The sequence below is a fragment of the Myotis brandtii genome, unplaced genomic scaffold (assembly GCF_000412655.1).
Source record: "Myotis brandtii unplaced genomic scaffold, ASM41265v1 scaffold212, whole genome shotgun sequence".
Lineage (NCBI taxonomy): Eukaryota > Metazoa > Chordata > Mammalia > Chiroptera > Vespertilionidae > Myotis > Myotis brandtii.
Window position 1 is genome coordinate 2,038,567 of NW_005357931.1, and position 15,202 is coordinate 2,053,768.

The 15,202-nt window shown below is 42.6% G+C and overlaps 1 protein-coding gene across 1 annotated transcript in view; it reads right to left on the reverse strand.

Moving 5' to 3' along the window:
• SETBP1 (SET binding protein 1) overlaps window positions 1–15,202 on the reverse strand; it is a 365,051-nt gene that overhangs the window by 28,270 nt on the left and 321,579 nt on the right.

The following is a 15,202-nucleotide window of genomic DNA, read 5'->3' on the forward strand; positions in this document are numbered from 1 at the left end:
AGTTGTGCTGTGTGCAGCATGGCGAGGAGAAGTGGGACCCACCCTTGTGAGGCTGCTCCTCTCAGGCAGCAGGGGAGACAAGACTAAATGAGAAGAAGTTGTTGGGCAGCAAGTATGGGCAGGCTTGCGTGTCCTTCATCCTAGGTGCTTGGGGAGTTCTACGCAGGTAGGGACTCATGTGAAAAAAAGTAAGAAAAGGCTTTCCAGAGGTCGCGCTAGAACAGCAAGAATGAGGGATAGTCATATGATGCCATAGATGGAGAAAGGAAGAGGATCTAGATGAGGACCAGCCTGCTAGAGGCGGAAGACGCACTGTGGGGACTGCTGTGTAGCAACAGTCACTGAGTCAAGCAAGAGCAGACATGGGACCTGGGAGTGTCTGGCCACGACAACCATCATAAGTCATGCCTTTATGGTGCCGAGAAGCCTGGGAAGGCTCTTGCGAGGTGCCTCTGGAAGGGCCTGGATATTCACTATATGACAAATCTTGGAGCTATTCTGGAACCACGTTTCCTGGGCTGGAATCCAGGCTCTTGTACTTCCCAGCTGTGTGATCACGAGCAAGTTACTTAACCTCTCCAAGCTTTGAGCTTCCTTAACTGTACAAATGAGATGGAACGCTCTCCTAGGGGTGGTTGGGAGCATCCAGCAGTCAGTCTCCATAAAGTGCTTAGACCAGTGTCTGGCACACAGTCGATGCTATGTAACTGTTTCCCATTATTATTATTCCTATTATTGCAACTATCGCTAATATAACCCACTGCTTCCTCAGGCCCAGCTGAAACAAGGCAGCCAGGTGTCCTTTCTCTTCCCTGACAGGACCAAGGATCTCTGAGCACCTTCCACATCCCAGCTGCATAATAGTGACTCTCGGACTCACCCGAGCATAAGTGCAGAGGCATGGAAGTTCTGTATCCATGTCAAACAGTCTATAGCAGCGGTTCTCAACCTGTGGGTTGTGACCCCTTTGGCGGTTGAACGACCCTTTCACAGGGGTCGCCTAAGACCATCCTGCATATCAGATATTTACGTTACGATTCATAACAGTAGCAACATTACAGTTATGAAGTAGCAACGAAAATAATTTTATGGTTGGGTCACAACATGAGGAACTGTATTTAAAGGGCCAGAAGGTTGAGAACCACTGGTCTATAGACTAGAAAATTGACTCAGAGTTTCTTCATTTGCAGGCTCTATGCCACTGGCAGCAATAAACAACAACATGTGGGGCTTTATCATGTGATCCTTTTTGTCCCATCCCAAGTAACCCGAGTGATACAGTCCCCTCCCGGAGTAACATTATCTTCCACCACAGGGATCAGCTCCCTCGGGCCTAATGACAGTGGTGATCCATGTGGTGAGGAGGTTACTATTTTCTCCATTTTACAGATGAGAGCAACAGATTTCTGAGAGGTTAAGAGAGAACTGACCAAACTCAGACAGCTCCTAATGTCAGAGCTGGAAGTTTCCAAGTAGCCAGATCATCCTGCTCCACCTGCCCACGACCCCAATCTTCCAATGGCCTGTTTCTTGCCAGGATGCAGAGGTCCTTGTACTACACCTGGAAAAGACACTCTTCCAGGAACCTAAGTTAGAACCATGTGTCCATGCTGACATTTTCATTTCCCTTCCACTCCCATCCCCCAACTCTCCATCCCAGTCTCTGAACCTCCCCCATCAGATGCTGAGAATAATAGGTTCTTTTGGATTTTATATTTCACAGCATTTTGACAGTGAATGTGGACAAACATGAAATTCTATGACAGAAAGACTGCAAAGTGCAACCATCTCAGAGTCAAGAAATGTGTGTAGAATGTCCATGTTTCACATATGCAGGTGTGCCAGGGACAGGTGAGTGCACATGTATAAACATGTAACATGACACAGAATCATCCACAAGGACATGCACCCAAATAGTTCACACACACAAAACTGTTTATTCTAAGCACAGAAAGCACAGGGAAGATTGGTGGGGAAGGGGGAGTTTTTATTTTTACTCCTTAGCCTGTGTTATTGTTAATATATTTAGAATCACAAACATGCATTAAACTCTTGTTCCAATGAGAAATAAACATACTTTGAGAAAAATCTACAAGTCTATACCAGAGCATGGGTATTGGGCAGATGGATGCATCTGAACAACTGGCTGCTAACAGATTTGAAGTGGAAACAACAGCCCTGGGTCTGACACAAATTCCCCACTTTGATATGGGGCAGGACCACGGCCGTGTGTGTTCCCATCAGATGGACGCAGGCGTACTGTCCACAGCTCACCTCCAAGCTCTCAGAGGGCTACTGGACAACAGCTCCTGTGGAAAACTCACTAATACGTCAACTTTGTACCTGTGGACCCAGGTTGGGCAAGTCATTCTTTGCTCGCATTATGACATGCTCAGAGAATGAGCCATAAACAGGATTAGCAGGTGGATATTTAACTCTCACGTGGGAACAAACTGATTTCAAGTCATTTTGGTTGTACCCATTTTCATGCAAATGTTCCCAATCCAAATTAGTCTCAGTCCACATCATTTCATTAAAGTTGATCTGATCATATCTCTATTGGGCATACTTTGCTACTCAAGTGTTTATGTTAGAGAATATGTTAGAAGTAATAAAATGACACTTAAAAACACTCTATAATTCAGATTGTCACTATTTAGCTGTCTTGAAAACTCTAGATAATTTAGGGTTTTCTATTATAGTACTGTTTGCTAGCTGCCATCCAATGAATTTGAAAAAAAATTGGAAAAAAAGGGGGGGTGGGCAGCAAAGCCCTGATGTTTTTTCAGACATTATTGGGTTTTGAAAGGATTATGGAAACATTCCAAGAAATACAGTAAGGATAAGGGGTAAGAATACTGGGTAAGTTTTAAACAAAGGCTAACCTAACAGCACTTGCAATCCACAAATTTTGCCTGAGAGTAGAGGTCTCAGGAGACCAGAATGAATGACTTCTTGGGAGAGAGCATGGGGCAGGCTGGCCCCTGCAAATCTTTGTTCCCCTTCATTCCAGGTGGCCGCTGACGCTCCATGGAGACATCCCCAAATGGCCAGGTGAATGTGAAACAGTCCAGAACCAAGTTCTCAAGACGAAAAGGCTTTCATCTGGGAAGGGACCACTATGTCAAATTCAGACCCCGACTGCATGGACAGCACACTTGGTAGATGTGTTCAGAGCATCCCCAAGCCCCAGTGCAGGACAAATTGTACTGCGGCTTTTGTTTGGAGGCCAGCGTGTTTGTAAAGGAGGAAATAACAATGCTAATAACTCTGTGGATCCAACATCTGTTCATAATTAAAGACAGAGCCAAGAGGAAATAAAAAAAGCTAAGCCTATATGAAAACATTCTGTTATGACCTGTTGACCTCTATTGATACATTTTGTTCAAAGTCTTTGAAACTGTGCCGCAGCTTGCCAAGGGACAGGCACTCATTTTCAAAGGTAATTTCTCATAGACCACTTATCCCCTCAAACCTCTACCTGCACACCGTGTTTGCATTAGGGACTTGATTTATGGATTCCTACTCCTCCAACGCAGGAGCTGACTTCCTGTTGCCTTGGTTACCTGGAGCTCAGTTCAAGGTTAAAGTACTCCCAAATCAGAATCAGAGGCAGGCGCTGCATAGAGCGGCCAGGTTATTGACTGCCCCAGGATGCGAAAAGGTCAGAAACCAAAGCACTGCTTACTGCCTTCGGGGTGAGTCAATAGCTTCGATATTTTGATTCTGTTTCCTCCAAAGTAGTAGTTGCTGTTCAATTACCTCTTCCCCAGGTTGCTCAAGGTCACAGGGGTCACAGAGGAAAAGCAGGCTCTATGGGGGCTAGCTTTCCCAGGATCCCTTTAATAACCTCTGTGACCCTGGCTAATAAAAACCAGCCTCACCCTAGAGTAATTATAAAGCTAGTTATCTTCTTTATCTCATTTTCTTTATGGGAAAAACAAACAAACAGAAAACCTTTGTGGGATGGCTATTTACTCTACTTTTCTAGATGAAAAAAAAAAAATGGAGGTTCAGAGAGGCTACTCAACTTATCTAAAATTACATAGCTCTTAAGAAGTGGTAAGAACTAGTTGGGTCCTCATCTCATAAGTTTTTTTTTTAAATGAAGGGACTGATGGGACCATCATCCAGGGATCATCTGTAATTCATTTTGTAGCATCCACTGCAGATAATGTATATCTGGAAAACAGCATGTGATTAATATAGGCTTGTTGAACACCTTAAGTTTTTTAATTGTAAGATATGCAAGTGCAGATGTTTCCTGGTGACAAAGGCCAGGCAGGCACAGTGGGAGAGGCTGACACCTGCAGTTAACTCCCTGGCCACCTTTAGGTGGCAGAATGCAGGGCTGGGCATGGACTGGGAGGTATGCTATATTGAGCAGTCAGTGGCTTTTAATCTTGCAAAGAACTTGGACATGCATTGTGCAATTTGCCCCTTGCAACATCCGTGTGGGTAACAAGAGGCAGATGGTGAAAGTCCAAATTCACAAATAAGGAAACTGAGGCACAGAGGACTAGGTGGTTTGCCCAAGCTCACATGTCATGTGTGCGGAAGAAGTGTTAAAAATCCATGCCTCCTGATTCAACGCAATGCTCTTTTCCTTTCCTAGAACACATTGACTTTTGGGTAAAGCAGTAAATAACCTTTTTCACAAGAGGAAACTGCTCCTAAAAACTTGATAATAATCCCCTTTCTCATATACTGGTTGTCTTTTCATATTTTTTACATTGCACTTTTTTCTTTTGCAAATGAGTATCACTATGGCAATAAGAGGGATATATGTTACAGAAGAAAGTGAATCAAGCCAATAGATACCCTTAGGATTTGGGAAATAATATTTTCCTGTGTCAAGGTCAATAAAAATGTTATTTTTGTTGCATCGTCTTATTCCTTAATTCAACAAATACCATCCCAGGGACATGGCACCAGTTAAAACAGTTGAAGTCCCTGTTTTATAAGAATTACATTCTAATAATTTCTGTGTAGCATAAAGTGTCTATACCAGAAAGATCATAAAGTGCTTTTCTAATCATCAAAAGGCAGAGCCTCTGCTATCCATATAGTATCTGTGGGTGAATTAGGAAAAGGCATGTAGGTGGATAGAAACTAAGGACACAGATAGAAACCAAGGCAAAGAGAGGGCACCTATGCGAAAATAGACTTGGCTTCCCATGTGCAAATGCATCCCCACTGCTCATGGTTTGGAGCGAGGAGAGACTGAATTTCAGCCCCACCATCCCCTTGAGCCAGGTACCTGTGGACAGTGAACAACCTGCTGGATCATAAGTGGTGGCCCTATCAACATGTATTTTGTGGCCAATGACTTTTACTTCATTCTAGGACCTTGAAAGATGAAATTCAGGCAGGGTCACTCTTAAGTAAAATACTATTCAGTGAGCTTAGAATCAATCACTTAAAAATCAACCATTATTGCCGTAACTGGTTTGGCTTAGTGGATAGAGCGTCGGCCTGCGGACTGAAGAGTCCCAGGTTCGATTCCGGTCGAGGGCATGTGCCTCGGTTGTGGGCACATCCCCAGTTGGGGGCGTGCGGGAGGCAGCTGGTCGATGTTTCTCTCTCATCATCGATGTTTCTGACTCTCTATCCCTCTCCCTTCCTCTCTGTAAAAAATCAATAAAATATTTTTTTTAAAAATCAACCATTATTTGAGTGCTGACTAGCAAAATTTGGAAGATGTTGATCTCTGTCTTTCCAGAGGAGGTATATCAGTGGAAAGTGGGATAGGATAAATACGTACAAAGCTGTTTAAATGAGACAGGAGGCCAAATGAGTCCTCCACGAATTTGGAGGAGAATGAGATCTCAGTGGGATCTGAGGTGGCCTTGTGGTCTTCCATTTATTAACTCAACATTCATTAAGAGCCTGTAAGTGCCAGGCACCATTAGTCATGGGAAGGAAATATGAATGGGACCAACCAGACACTCAGAAAGACAGAGAGAGGTACAAAAATCCCAGTCTTGAACAATGGGTAGAATTCAATGGCTAGAAGTGGAGGGGATGACCTGCTAGGGCGGTGGTCTTCATCGTGTAAATGAGACAACAGTGCTTGGGATGGGTCCTACAAACCAAATATTGGGGGATCCGCTTGAAAAGACAGTTGGGAAAAATAAAAGCATATCTATTTGTTAAGTAGAGTTGACACATGTCAACTCCCTCCCAGATGTCTTATCACCTTGAACAGACTACAGCAATATGAGTTAATGTTGTGTAATTATCTGTGCACTTCCCTGCCAGTTTTTGTAGGCAACTGCAAGATTCTAGAGGTTATGAACCATGTCTTGATTTCCCAATACTTAACTTGATAGATACCAGATTTTCTAAAGAGGATGGATGAATGGATAAATGGAACATACCTATTGTTCTAGGCCCAAAACCTCTGGGGAAGATGCCTAACTACTTCAGTCCACACATGGTCTTCTATTCTAAAACTCCTTTTTCAGCATCGTATAAAGTAGAAGGGAAGAATATATTCTCTGGAGTAAGACTACCTGCTTTACTAGCTTTGTGACTGGGCCAAGCTATGTCAATTTTCCATGCCTCAGTTTATTTATCTGTTAAATGAGGTTTTTGTGAGGATTAGAATAATTTACATATTATGGTAGACAGAAAATAATGCCCCCTGCCCTCCACACCCCCTTTCCCACCAAAGATGTCTACATTCTAATGCCTACAACCTGTGAATATATTATGTGACATGTGAAGGGAGAATTAAGGTTGAAAATAGAATGAATGTTGCCAATAAGCTGAGCTAAACATAAGGAGAGTATCCATGATTCAATGTAATCAAAAGGGTCTGTTCAAGTGAAAGGAGGCAGAGTGAAGAATCAGAGAGATGTGGTGATGGAGTGGGGTCAGAAAGATGCTTTGCTGCTGGCTTTGAAGATGAAGCAGGGGCGGGAGTTAGGGAATGCAGATGACTTCTAGAAGATGGAAAAGGCTGGACATGAATTCTTTCCTGTAGTTCCCAGGAAGGAATGCAGCCCTGCTGATACTCTAATTTCAGCTCCCTGAGAGCCATTCTGAACTTCTGACCTCTAATACTGTAAAGTAATATATCTGTGTTGTTTAGGCCACCACGATTGTGGCAATTTGTTACAGCAGCAATACACAACTAATATGAAAGCACTAATTATGGTGCCTAGATATAGTCAGAACTCAACTGTGTTAACTATTATTATTTCTTTGCACTATATGGTCTTAGTACTAATTGTCTGTAAGACTGAAATTCCTCAGGAAGCAGAGACTTTATATTCTCTTCTTGTATCTTCCTAGCATAAAGCTGACACCAACTATTCAGTGAGTACTAATAGTTCATAAATTGTATCAAAGACATATAATATGTTAATATGAAAGTGAAAAGACTGGAGTCCTGAGACACTAAGTTACTGCAGGTTCTGCCCCACACTTACTGGATGAACTTGAACAATACTTGGAATCTCACCGAGCTTTGGTTTCCTGCTGGTCAGAATCTATTCTAGCTCTACCATTCTGTTTTTAAGCTTTTACATTCAGAAAGTCCACTAAAACACCTGATTAAGTCTTGCCTCTTTTAATTTAGAACTTCAGAAATGGGCTGAGAAGATAATAATCCTGTCTATTGGAATGACATTGAGATTTATATTTAAAAATGCAGTAAATTCTAATGATGCAGGAAAAAGTCTCTCCTGATCATGCCAGGGTGAAGGGCGTTTTGTAGAGGTGCCCAAATGATATAATCCCAAATGGGAAGATATCAGATATCAAGATCATAAAGAGGAGACATACTGAGTAAGACGTTTTTAATATTTCTGCATCTCAGACATCAGAACCTTGTCTTAGGAAAAAAAAGGTGCATCATACAGGGTGTCCAAAAACATGTATACACACTTTTAACCCATGATTAATTCCAATGGGTTAAATCTGAAAAGAAAGAATCATTAATTGAGCTATCAGTATTAAAGTGTGTATAAATTTTTGGAACATCATATATATATATATATATATATATATGATGAAAACAGTTTATATACAGTTTAAGATTCATAGATACAGTTTAAGATTCATAGATACTTGTAAGCTCATGTTAGAACCCTTACCTGCCCAAGTTAATTCCTATATACAAACACATGTGCTCACAGGACAAAGGGCAGACAGATAGAACCAAATAGAATGCTGATGTAACTGCTCTTGTACTTAAAAAAAAAGTGCACACAATAGAGTGGTACCTGTTCTCGGAGAAATATAACAAAGGGATTTTCAAGAGGTATTAAGGGAAGAAACAATGCATACATGTAATTAAAACCAATTTAATAGTACAATGCACCAAGTGTGCTCTTGTTCCATCCTGGGCTCACAAGTAATTTAAGAATTTGCTACTGTAATGGACCTCAAGCCTATTACAGGCTTCATCACCAGATGAATACAAAGGAGCTTCAGTAAAGTCATATCAAGGCAGTTCAGAGTTAGGCCATTTCTTCCCGGGCAACCGAGCCCCAGAAAGAAGGTGTAACTTGTATCACATGAGGAGGATGGCAGAACCATGAGTCTGACCCTGGCCTTATTCTGGGACTATCTTAGGCCAGCATGTAAGCTTTGTGCTCTAAGGGTTACAATTTGAGACTTCACAGAAGCAGTCTTCTTGCTCTCCTGGTGCACAGTTGTTATTCTACACTCACAGAGCAGCTCAGAAACAAACCAAGCCCAAACTCAGAGATCTGACCCAAGCTCTCAGACCACTGACTCTGGAACAGTCTTTTCTGGATTCTCCCCAACAAGAAGGGCTTAGTCAACGCTGGTTAATATGAGCATCTTTTGTAGTGTCTTCCTTGTTACCTTTGAAGCACAGAGTCGCAGAGCACATCTGCATGGTAATACAGATCTGGATGCTAACTGGGTCACCTTATTTGCATTTTGATTACTGCTTATTTAGAAGCCACATTGAGAAAAGAGCTTGATATCTGGAGCTTTAGTGTATGTGTATCTATAAATATATGTAGAAATAGATAAATGCGTATTAACTAGTTTGTGACAGATCAGCCCAATATATACTCATCTCTCATGGACACATCTGTGGGAGTCTGGCCATGAGTGGGTGTTGGGATTATAAATGGTTATGAAATCTAATTATTCTTCTCAGTGCAACATCACCCACGGTATAGGCATATTGTGCCAACTAGAGAAGTCAACTCAGCATACACCCCCCTGTTCACTCGTCATTTCTCCACGTATGGACAAGTTGCATTATTTTAAGAGCTTTACTGTGTCCTTTCTTCAAACCCATTACTTTGTCCCACTGTTTGAACTGGGAATGCATGCACATTGTAATTGCGTGAGGGCATCCACATACAGATACAGAATGTGTGCTAGGAAAGCTCTCTCCTTTGCAATAGAAGAAAAAAAAAATCACAGAAACTCAGACCCATCATTAGATAGATCTCCTAATCTTTATCTCCAGTAGTTCAGTCAGACGAGCTAATACCATGATGATGGCTTTGAAATCTCTTAGGAATTGAACGAGGAGTAGTGAGAGTGATGAACTCCCAGCTAATAAACACAAAGTGCTTATTTCGGCAGAATGATCAATTTCTAGATGTCCTGAGGCTTGTCTGATACAGTTGATTTACTCATCCTCGCTTACCTCACTAATAAAGCCAAAGTCCACCATCAGATTACCGAGATGCCTAGGATTTCTTAAAGAGGAAGAAGAAAGCCATGGTAACATTCATCTCATCCCTCTGAGCTTCCATCTCCGCCCACAGTCCTTGAAACCCCAGCTGCCTTCCTCACTGATACTCTCCACTCAAAAGACTGTGGGCTAGTACAGTAACACAGACAATTAATTTGTTATCTTGTTAGTGGAAATTTAATGCAATGATCTAAAAGAACTCTTACATATTGTGATAAACTTTAGTGCCTCCGGGCGGCTCCCCTTACATTGGGCTCATTTCACATCTCATCCATTATGTAAATGAGATTTGGAAATAGTTGAGTTTCACTAATGTAGCTCAACTCTGATGGATTGGGGAGAGCCAGTCCTACTGAAACTAATGAGGTTAAATGCATCTCAACATCTCTTTCTACTTGGTTGATTATGCAAGTCTCTGTTCAAGAAACAGGATGCCGTGCTTTTCTTTCTTTCTTTCTTTTTTTTTTTTATCAACCATCCTTGAAGGAAATTTCACTGATGCCAAACCCCAAAGTGGTCCCAAATAAGTCTGGTTTGGATAATGCTGTGCTGGTTTCAAACATTTCATGGTACACAAACACAGCTAATGAACAATATGCCATTCAGGCAACAAGACTGATGATATGATTTAAGATAAAGTGGGAGTATTTTAATAGTTAGGCCCTATCTGTTAGGGCATCTGAGGAGGTCTCTCAGTCACTCATCGGGGAGTGAGGATAAATGTTCAGAAATAGATAATAAAGAACCCCTAGTGGGGCTTGAGATCAGAGAGGGAAACTTGGTGTTTGGGGAGGTTTGGAACTGGGTAAGAGATTATTGCATTTGATTCAAAGATTCATAGGGAGTCAATCCAGTTCACTAATGGCCTACTCTTGAGACAGACATAAAGAATAAGGACTTCTGTATTCTGGATTTCATTTGGAAAACCAAGAAATGGGAGTTCCAAAGAGGGAAGGCAGACTGCTATTTAACAAATGGGATAAGCATTTCAGGAGATGCAGCCTCAAACTATCAAGGGTCATGAGGATAGGATGCTAGTTCAGAATAATCCTATATAATAAAGAGCTAATATGCAAATGGTCATCATGCCCTCACACCCTCACACCCTCTCGCCAGAACTGCTCAGACACTCAACACTGGGGAGAGAGGAATGGGGACCAGCCAGGCACAAATGAGCTTGCAAGAGAGGAATGGGGACCAGCCAGGCACAAATGAGTTCGCGAGAGAGGAATGGGGACCAGCCAGGCTGCGGCCCGGGAGAGGGACAAGCTGCCTGCCCCGTGGTCCCGGGCACCTGTGGCTGTGGCCGGCCTGGGCAAAGCCGGCCTGAGTCCTGGGTGCCTGTGGCCAGCCACAGGGAGGGAAGCCCGGATCCCGGGTGCCTGCAACCAGTCGGAGGAGGGAATCCTGGGTCCCGGGTGCGGGGTGAGGCAGAGGTGGTTAGGGGTGATCAGGCCAGCAGGGGAGCAGTTAGGGGCAATCAGGCCAGTAGGGGAGCAGTTAGGGGTGATCAGGCAGGCAGGCAGAGGGGTTGGAGCCAGTTAGGGGTGATCAGGCAGGCAGTCAGAGGGGTTGGAGCAATCAGGCAGGCAGGCAGGTGAGTGGTTAGGAGCCAGCAGTCCCAGATTACGAAAAGCAGTCGGACATCCCCCGAGGGGTCCCAGATTGAAGAGGGGGCAGGCCGGGCTGAGGGGACTCCCCGCCCCCGCCCCCCCGGGCCTCTAGTAATTAATAAAACCCTGTAACATTTTTTAGTCCTTATTTTAAAAGGGTGGGGGTTAAAAAGATGAAAGTAAAACAAAGACATGGAAACAGAAACATTCTGTGTAAAAGAATCAGAATCCAAAAGTATTAACCAATAATTGAGACTACACTACTGAAAAGAAAAGGAGTTTTAAGTCTATGACTCTGGAACCAGAAGGTCCTATTTAAATCCCAGCTCTGTCGTTTTACCAGGTATTTGACCTTGTTCTAGTTATTTAACCTCTCAAAGCTTCAGTGTCCTTATTTTGAAAAAAGGGGTTTAATAAATCACCTATTTCAGAAGGCTATCTAAGGATTAAGTGAGATAACACTTGTAAAATTATTAGCACAGTGGTTGGCACAGAGAATGTGCTCCAAACTAGCCAGGCACAGGAATGAATACAGGAAACACTGGATATTTACAAGGTGATTGGGATGGAGGCTCCCAGATGCTTGATGAGGGCTAGGGGCTTAGAAGAGAGGCTGCCAACTGAGTGATCGCTCCCCAACCAACTCCTAACTCTCTGCGAGCTGGGAATTCAGTAAGAAAGTTTGTCAACTCTTAAATATTCAATTTGATGCTACATTCTCAATACACTGTTGGTGGTTGGCAATAAGGAAGCAGTTTTGTTCCTGTGTTAATTTACCCAGCAAAAGTTTCAGTGCCTACAGTGAACACAGCAACTCCAAGTCCTTTGGGGGACCCTTAAGGTATAAGAAATAGTCCAGTCTTCGGGTACTCAAATATTTAGTTGAAGAAGCAAGATGCAGGAACAAGACATTTAAATAAAAATAACAATCTCCCTTGAGCCGAAACCACCACACACATTCCCTTCCATTGCACTGGGGGCCATGCTAATGATTTTGGGGGGGGAAGATTTTAATCTAGTAAATATTCTAGAACAATAGTTTAAAATGGAATTTATTAACTGTATAACTCACATACAAACATAATTGATCTGATTGGTAAAGAATAAGACTTTATGTTACTATAGATACCATAGTAAAAGTAACAAGGTCACCAAAATGATCATTTTTAAGGAAGAGTGGCATGTCAAAGTGGTTAAAAAGGTGACCTCTGAGCCTACATTCCCTGTGTTCACATTATAGTTCTACAAGGTTCTGGTTGTCTGAACCTGGGAAACTTTTTAACCTTTTTGTGCTTTGGTTTTCTCATCAATAATAAAATTAATATTAGTCCCTATCCCCCTGGCTTAAATGTGAGGATATAAAGATAAATCTCTATCCTTAGAGTGCTGCGGGCAAACATGTAAAAACTAGCTTTTAATACTGTGTGATAAGGACAACAGAGTCAAGCACAAGAGCCCTTACTCTGGGGAATGAGTGACTTCCCTGCTGGGTCAGGAAGGACTTCACTGGGGAGGTGACCCTTGATTTGGGTCTCTAACAATGGGGAAGTGTTGGCTGAAAGGAGAGGAAAGGAATTCCAGGAAGAGAGAGCAGCAGGTGCAAAGGCAGGGAGCATAAAATAGAACTGAGTGTTTGGGAAAAGCAAGAATTCCGTGTGCTGCAAAAGAGTTTCTAGGGTGGGTGGGTAAGGTGTCACAGAAGACAGTGCCCTAGGTCAGGCTGGGAGTGATGCCAGCAGTTTAGATTTTACACGTGATTAACGGGGAGTCATAAAGGACTTCTATGTAGACACACAAACACCCAGCCATGGAGATGAGGTGGTTTGTTCTCAATGTGTGCAACTTTGTTAGAGGGGACAAAAGCTGCTCCTAAGGAGTTTCTGAGAAAATGGCCAAGAGAAGATAAGATGCTTTTAAGTCAAGGGTAGAGGTTAACCCTCTGATCCCAAATGGTTAACTAGTGTGCCCTACTTGCACTCCCTCTTTCCATTTCCCTTCCTCAACCTTCATTGGGCAACTTTCACACTAGACATTCCCTTCGAAGCACTATGAGGAAGCTGATGAGTAAGTTAGGGCTGTTGACATGAAGACACCTAAAGCCATGTTCACATCATATTCTTGTAAATCCAATCTTGTTTGGTAACCCTGCACAGTTCACTGTTTAAAGGAAGTGGTAGACCTAGCTGGTTTGGCTCAGTGGATAGAGTGTTGGCCTGTGGACTGAGGGGTCCCAGGTTTGATTTCAGTCAAGGGTACATGCCCGGGTTGCAGGCTTGATCCCCAGTAGGGGGCGTGCAGGAAGCAGCCGATCAATGATTCTCTCTCATCATTGATGTTTCTATCTCTCTCTCCTTCTTCCTTCCTCTCTGAAAGCAATACAATTAAAAAAAAAAGGAAGTGGTAGGTGAGGGCTTTCAAAAAGGTATGTTTTCAAGAAGAGAAATCCCTACCTAATATGTGTCCTACAAGTATGGGTTTGTACACACCTCCATTGAGGGTTTCCCTTTTTGTTCCTGTCTTCATGGGCTGGGTATTTGATATCATTTTTGGAGGACTTCATGCTCCATCTATAGGAGATTTTGCTCCTACTGATGCTCAATCTCAGATTATTAAACAAGCTTTGAACACAAAAATAGGAGGTATGGAGAAAGAAGAGGAAATAACTGAACAACAATGATGAGAGTGAACATTTTACCAGTACAAGAGGACAGATACGCAGACAGAAACCATGCATGTAGTTAACCAGAGGAGCAGAGATGGCCAGGCAAAGGCATGGGACCACCTTCCTAAAGAAGCAGGTGTATTACAGCTTTAAATCCCAACATTGTAGCAACTAAAAAAATAGTCCAGATAGTTATTAGTTGGCATACAGGCCCCAAACTAAATTCTTTTACCAAATTGAAATTTCAAGGCTTGTTTAATTTATAAACTGACGTCAGTCCAGCAAGTTATAGATACTACTGAATTGATATGTGCTGGGATTAGTCATGTATTTATTCATTTATCCATTTGTTCATTCAATAAGCATCTATTGAGCATCTACAATGAAGAGGAACTTGGGTAGACACTGGTAACAAAGCCATTGGTACACCACATAAATGGCAAGAATGAGCATAATAACTGAGAAAGGGCCATGGTGATTCTCACCCTAACTAAAAACAAGCCATACAAATGGAATCTCTGACCACTGAAGAAGTAGGAACAGTGAACACTAGGATGAGTTTGACACAGAAACACCCCACATCCATGGATGAATATGTAATAAGAAATGAACCATGTTGCACTTAAGTCATCTCGAATGTTTTCCACTGGTCCAGTGATTCATTTAGGACCACGCTGGGCAGAAGCACCTCCACACAGGGATGACTTCACGGGTTCACTCAAGGTTTAAGATCCTGAAGGAGGGTGGGGGCACAGAGGCTCAGGAGATGGCCTTCTCAGGCTCACTCATCTCTAGCTCTGTGACATTGAGCATATCACTTCTTTTAGTCCTGAGATTCCTTATGGTCTCTAATTCTGTCTGATTATACATCTTAACCAGGAGGGAAATCACCTGGCCATCATAAAGAAAGATTTGAGAGCCAAATGTGGGAGTACTTCTATTTTTGAGAAGACAGCAGAGATCTCATTTCAATTAGGCAGAACAAATAAGATGCAATAGTCACTGGACATGCAAAAGCCTGGGAAACACAGGTCCACACTTGCCTGGGTGTTTCTATCATGTGTCCAGGGTTATGGGCACCTCACAATAACGGCAACTCAGGTGGAGGGAACACCTTACAGGGGAAGCCACTTTTAAAATAATTTTTTAAAATATGTGTTTATTGATATTGGAGAGAGGAAGAGAGAGGGGGAGGGAGGGAGGGAGAGAGAGAGAGAGAGAGAGAGAGAGAGAGAG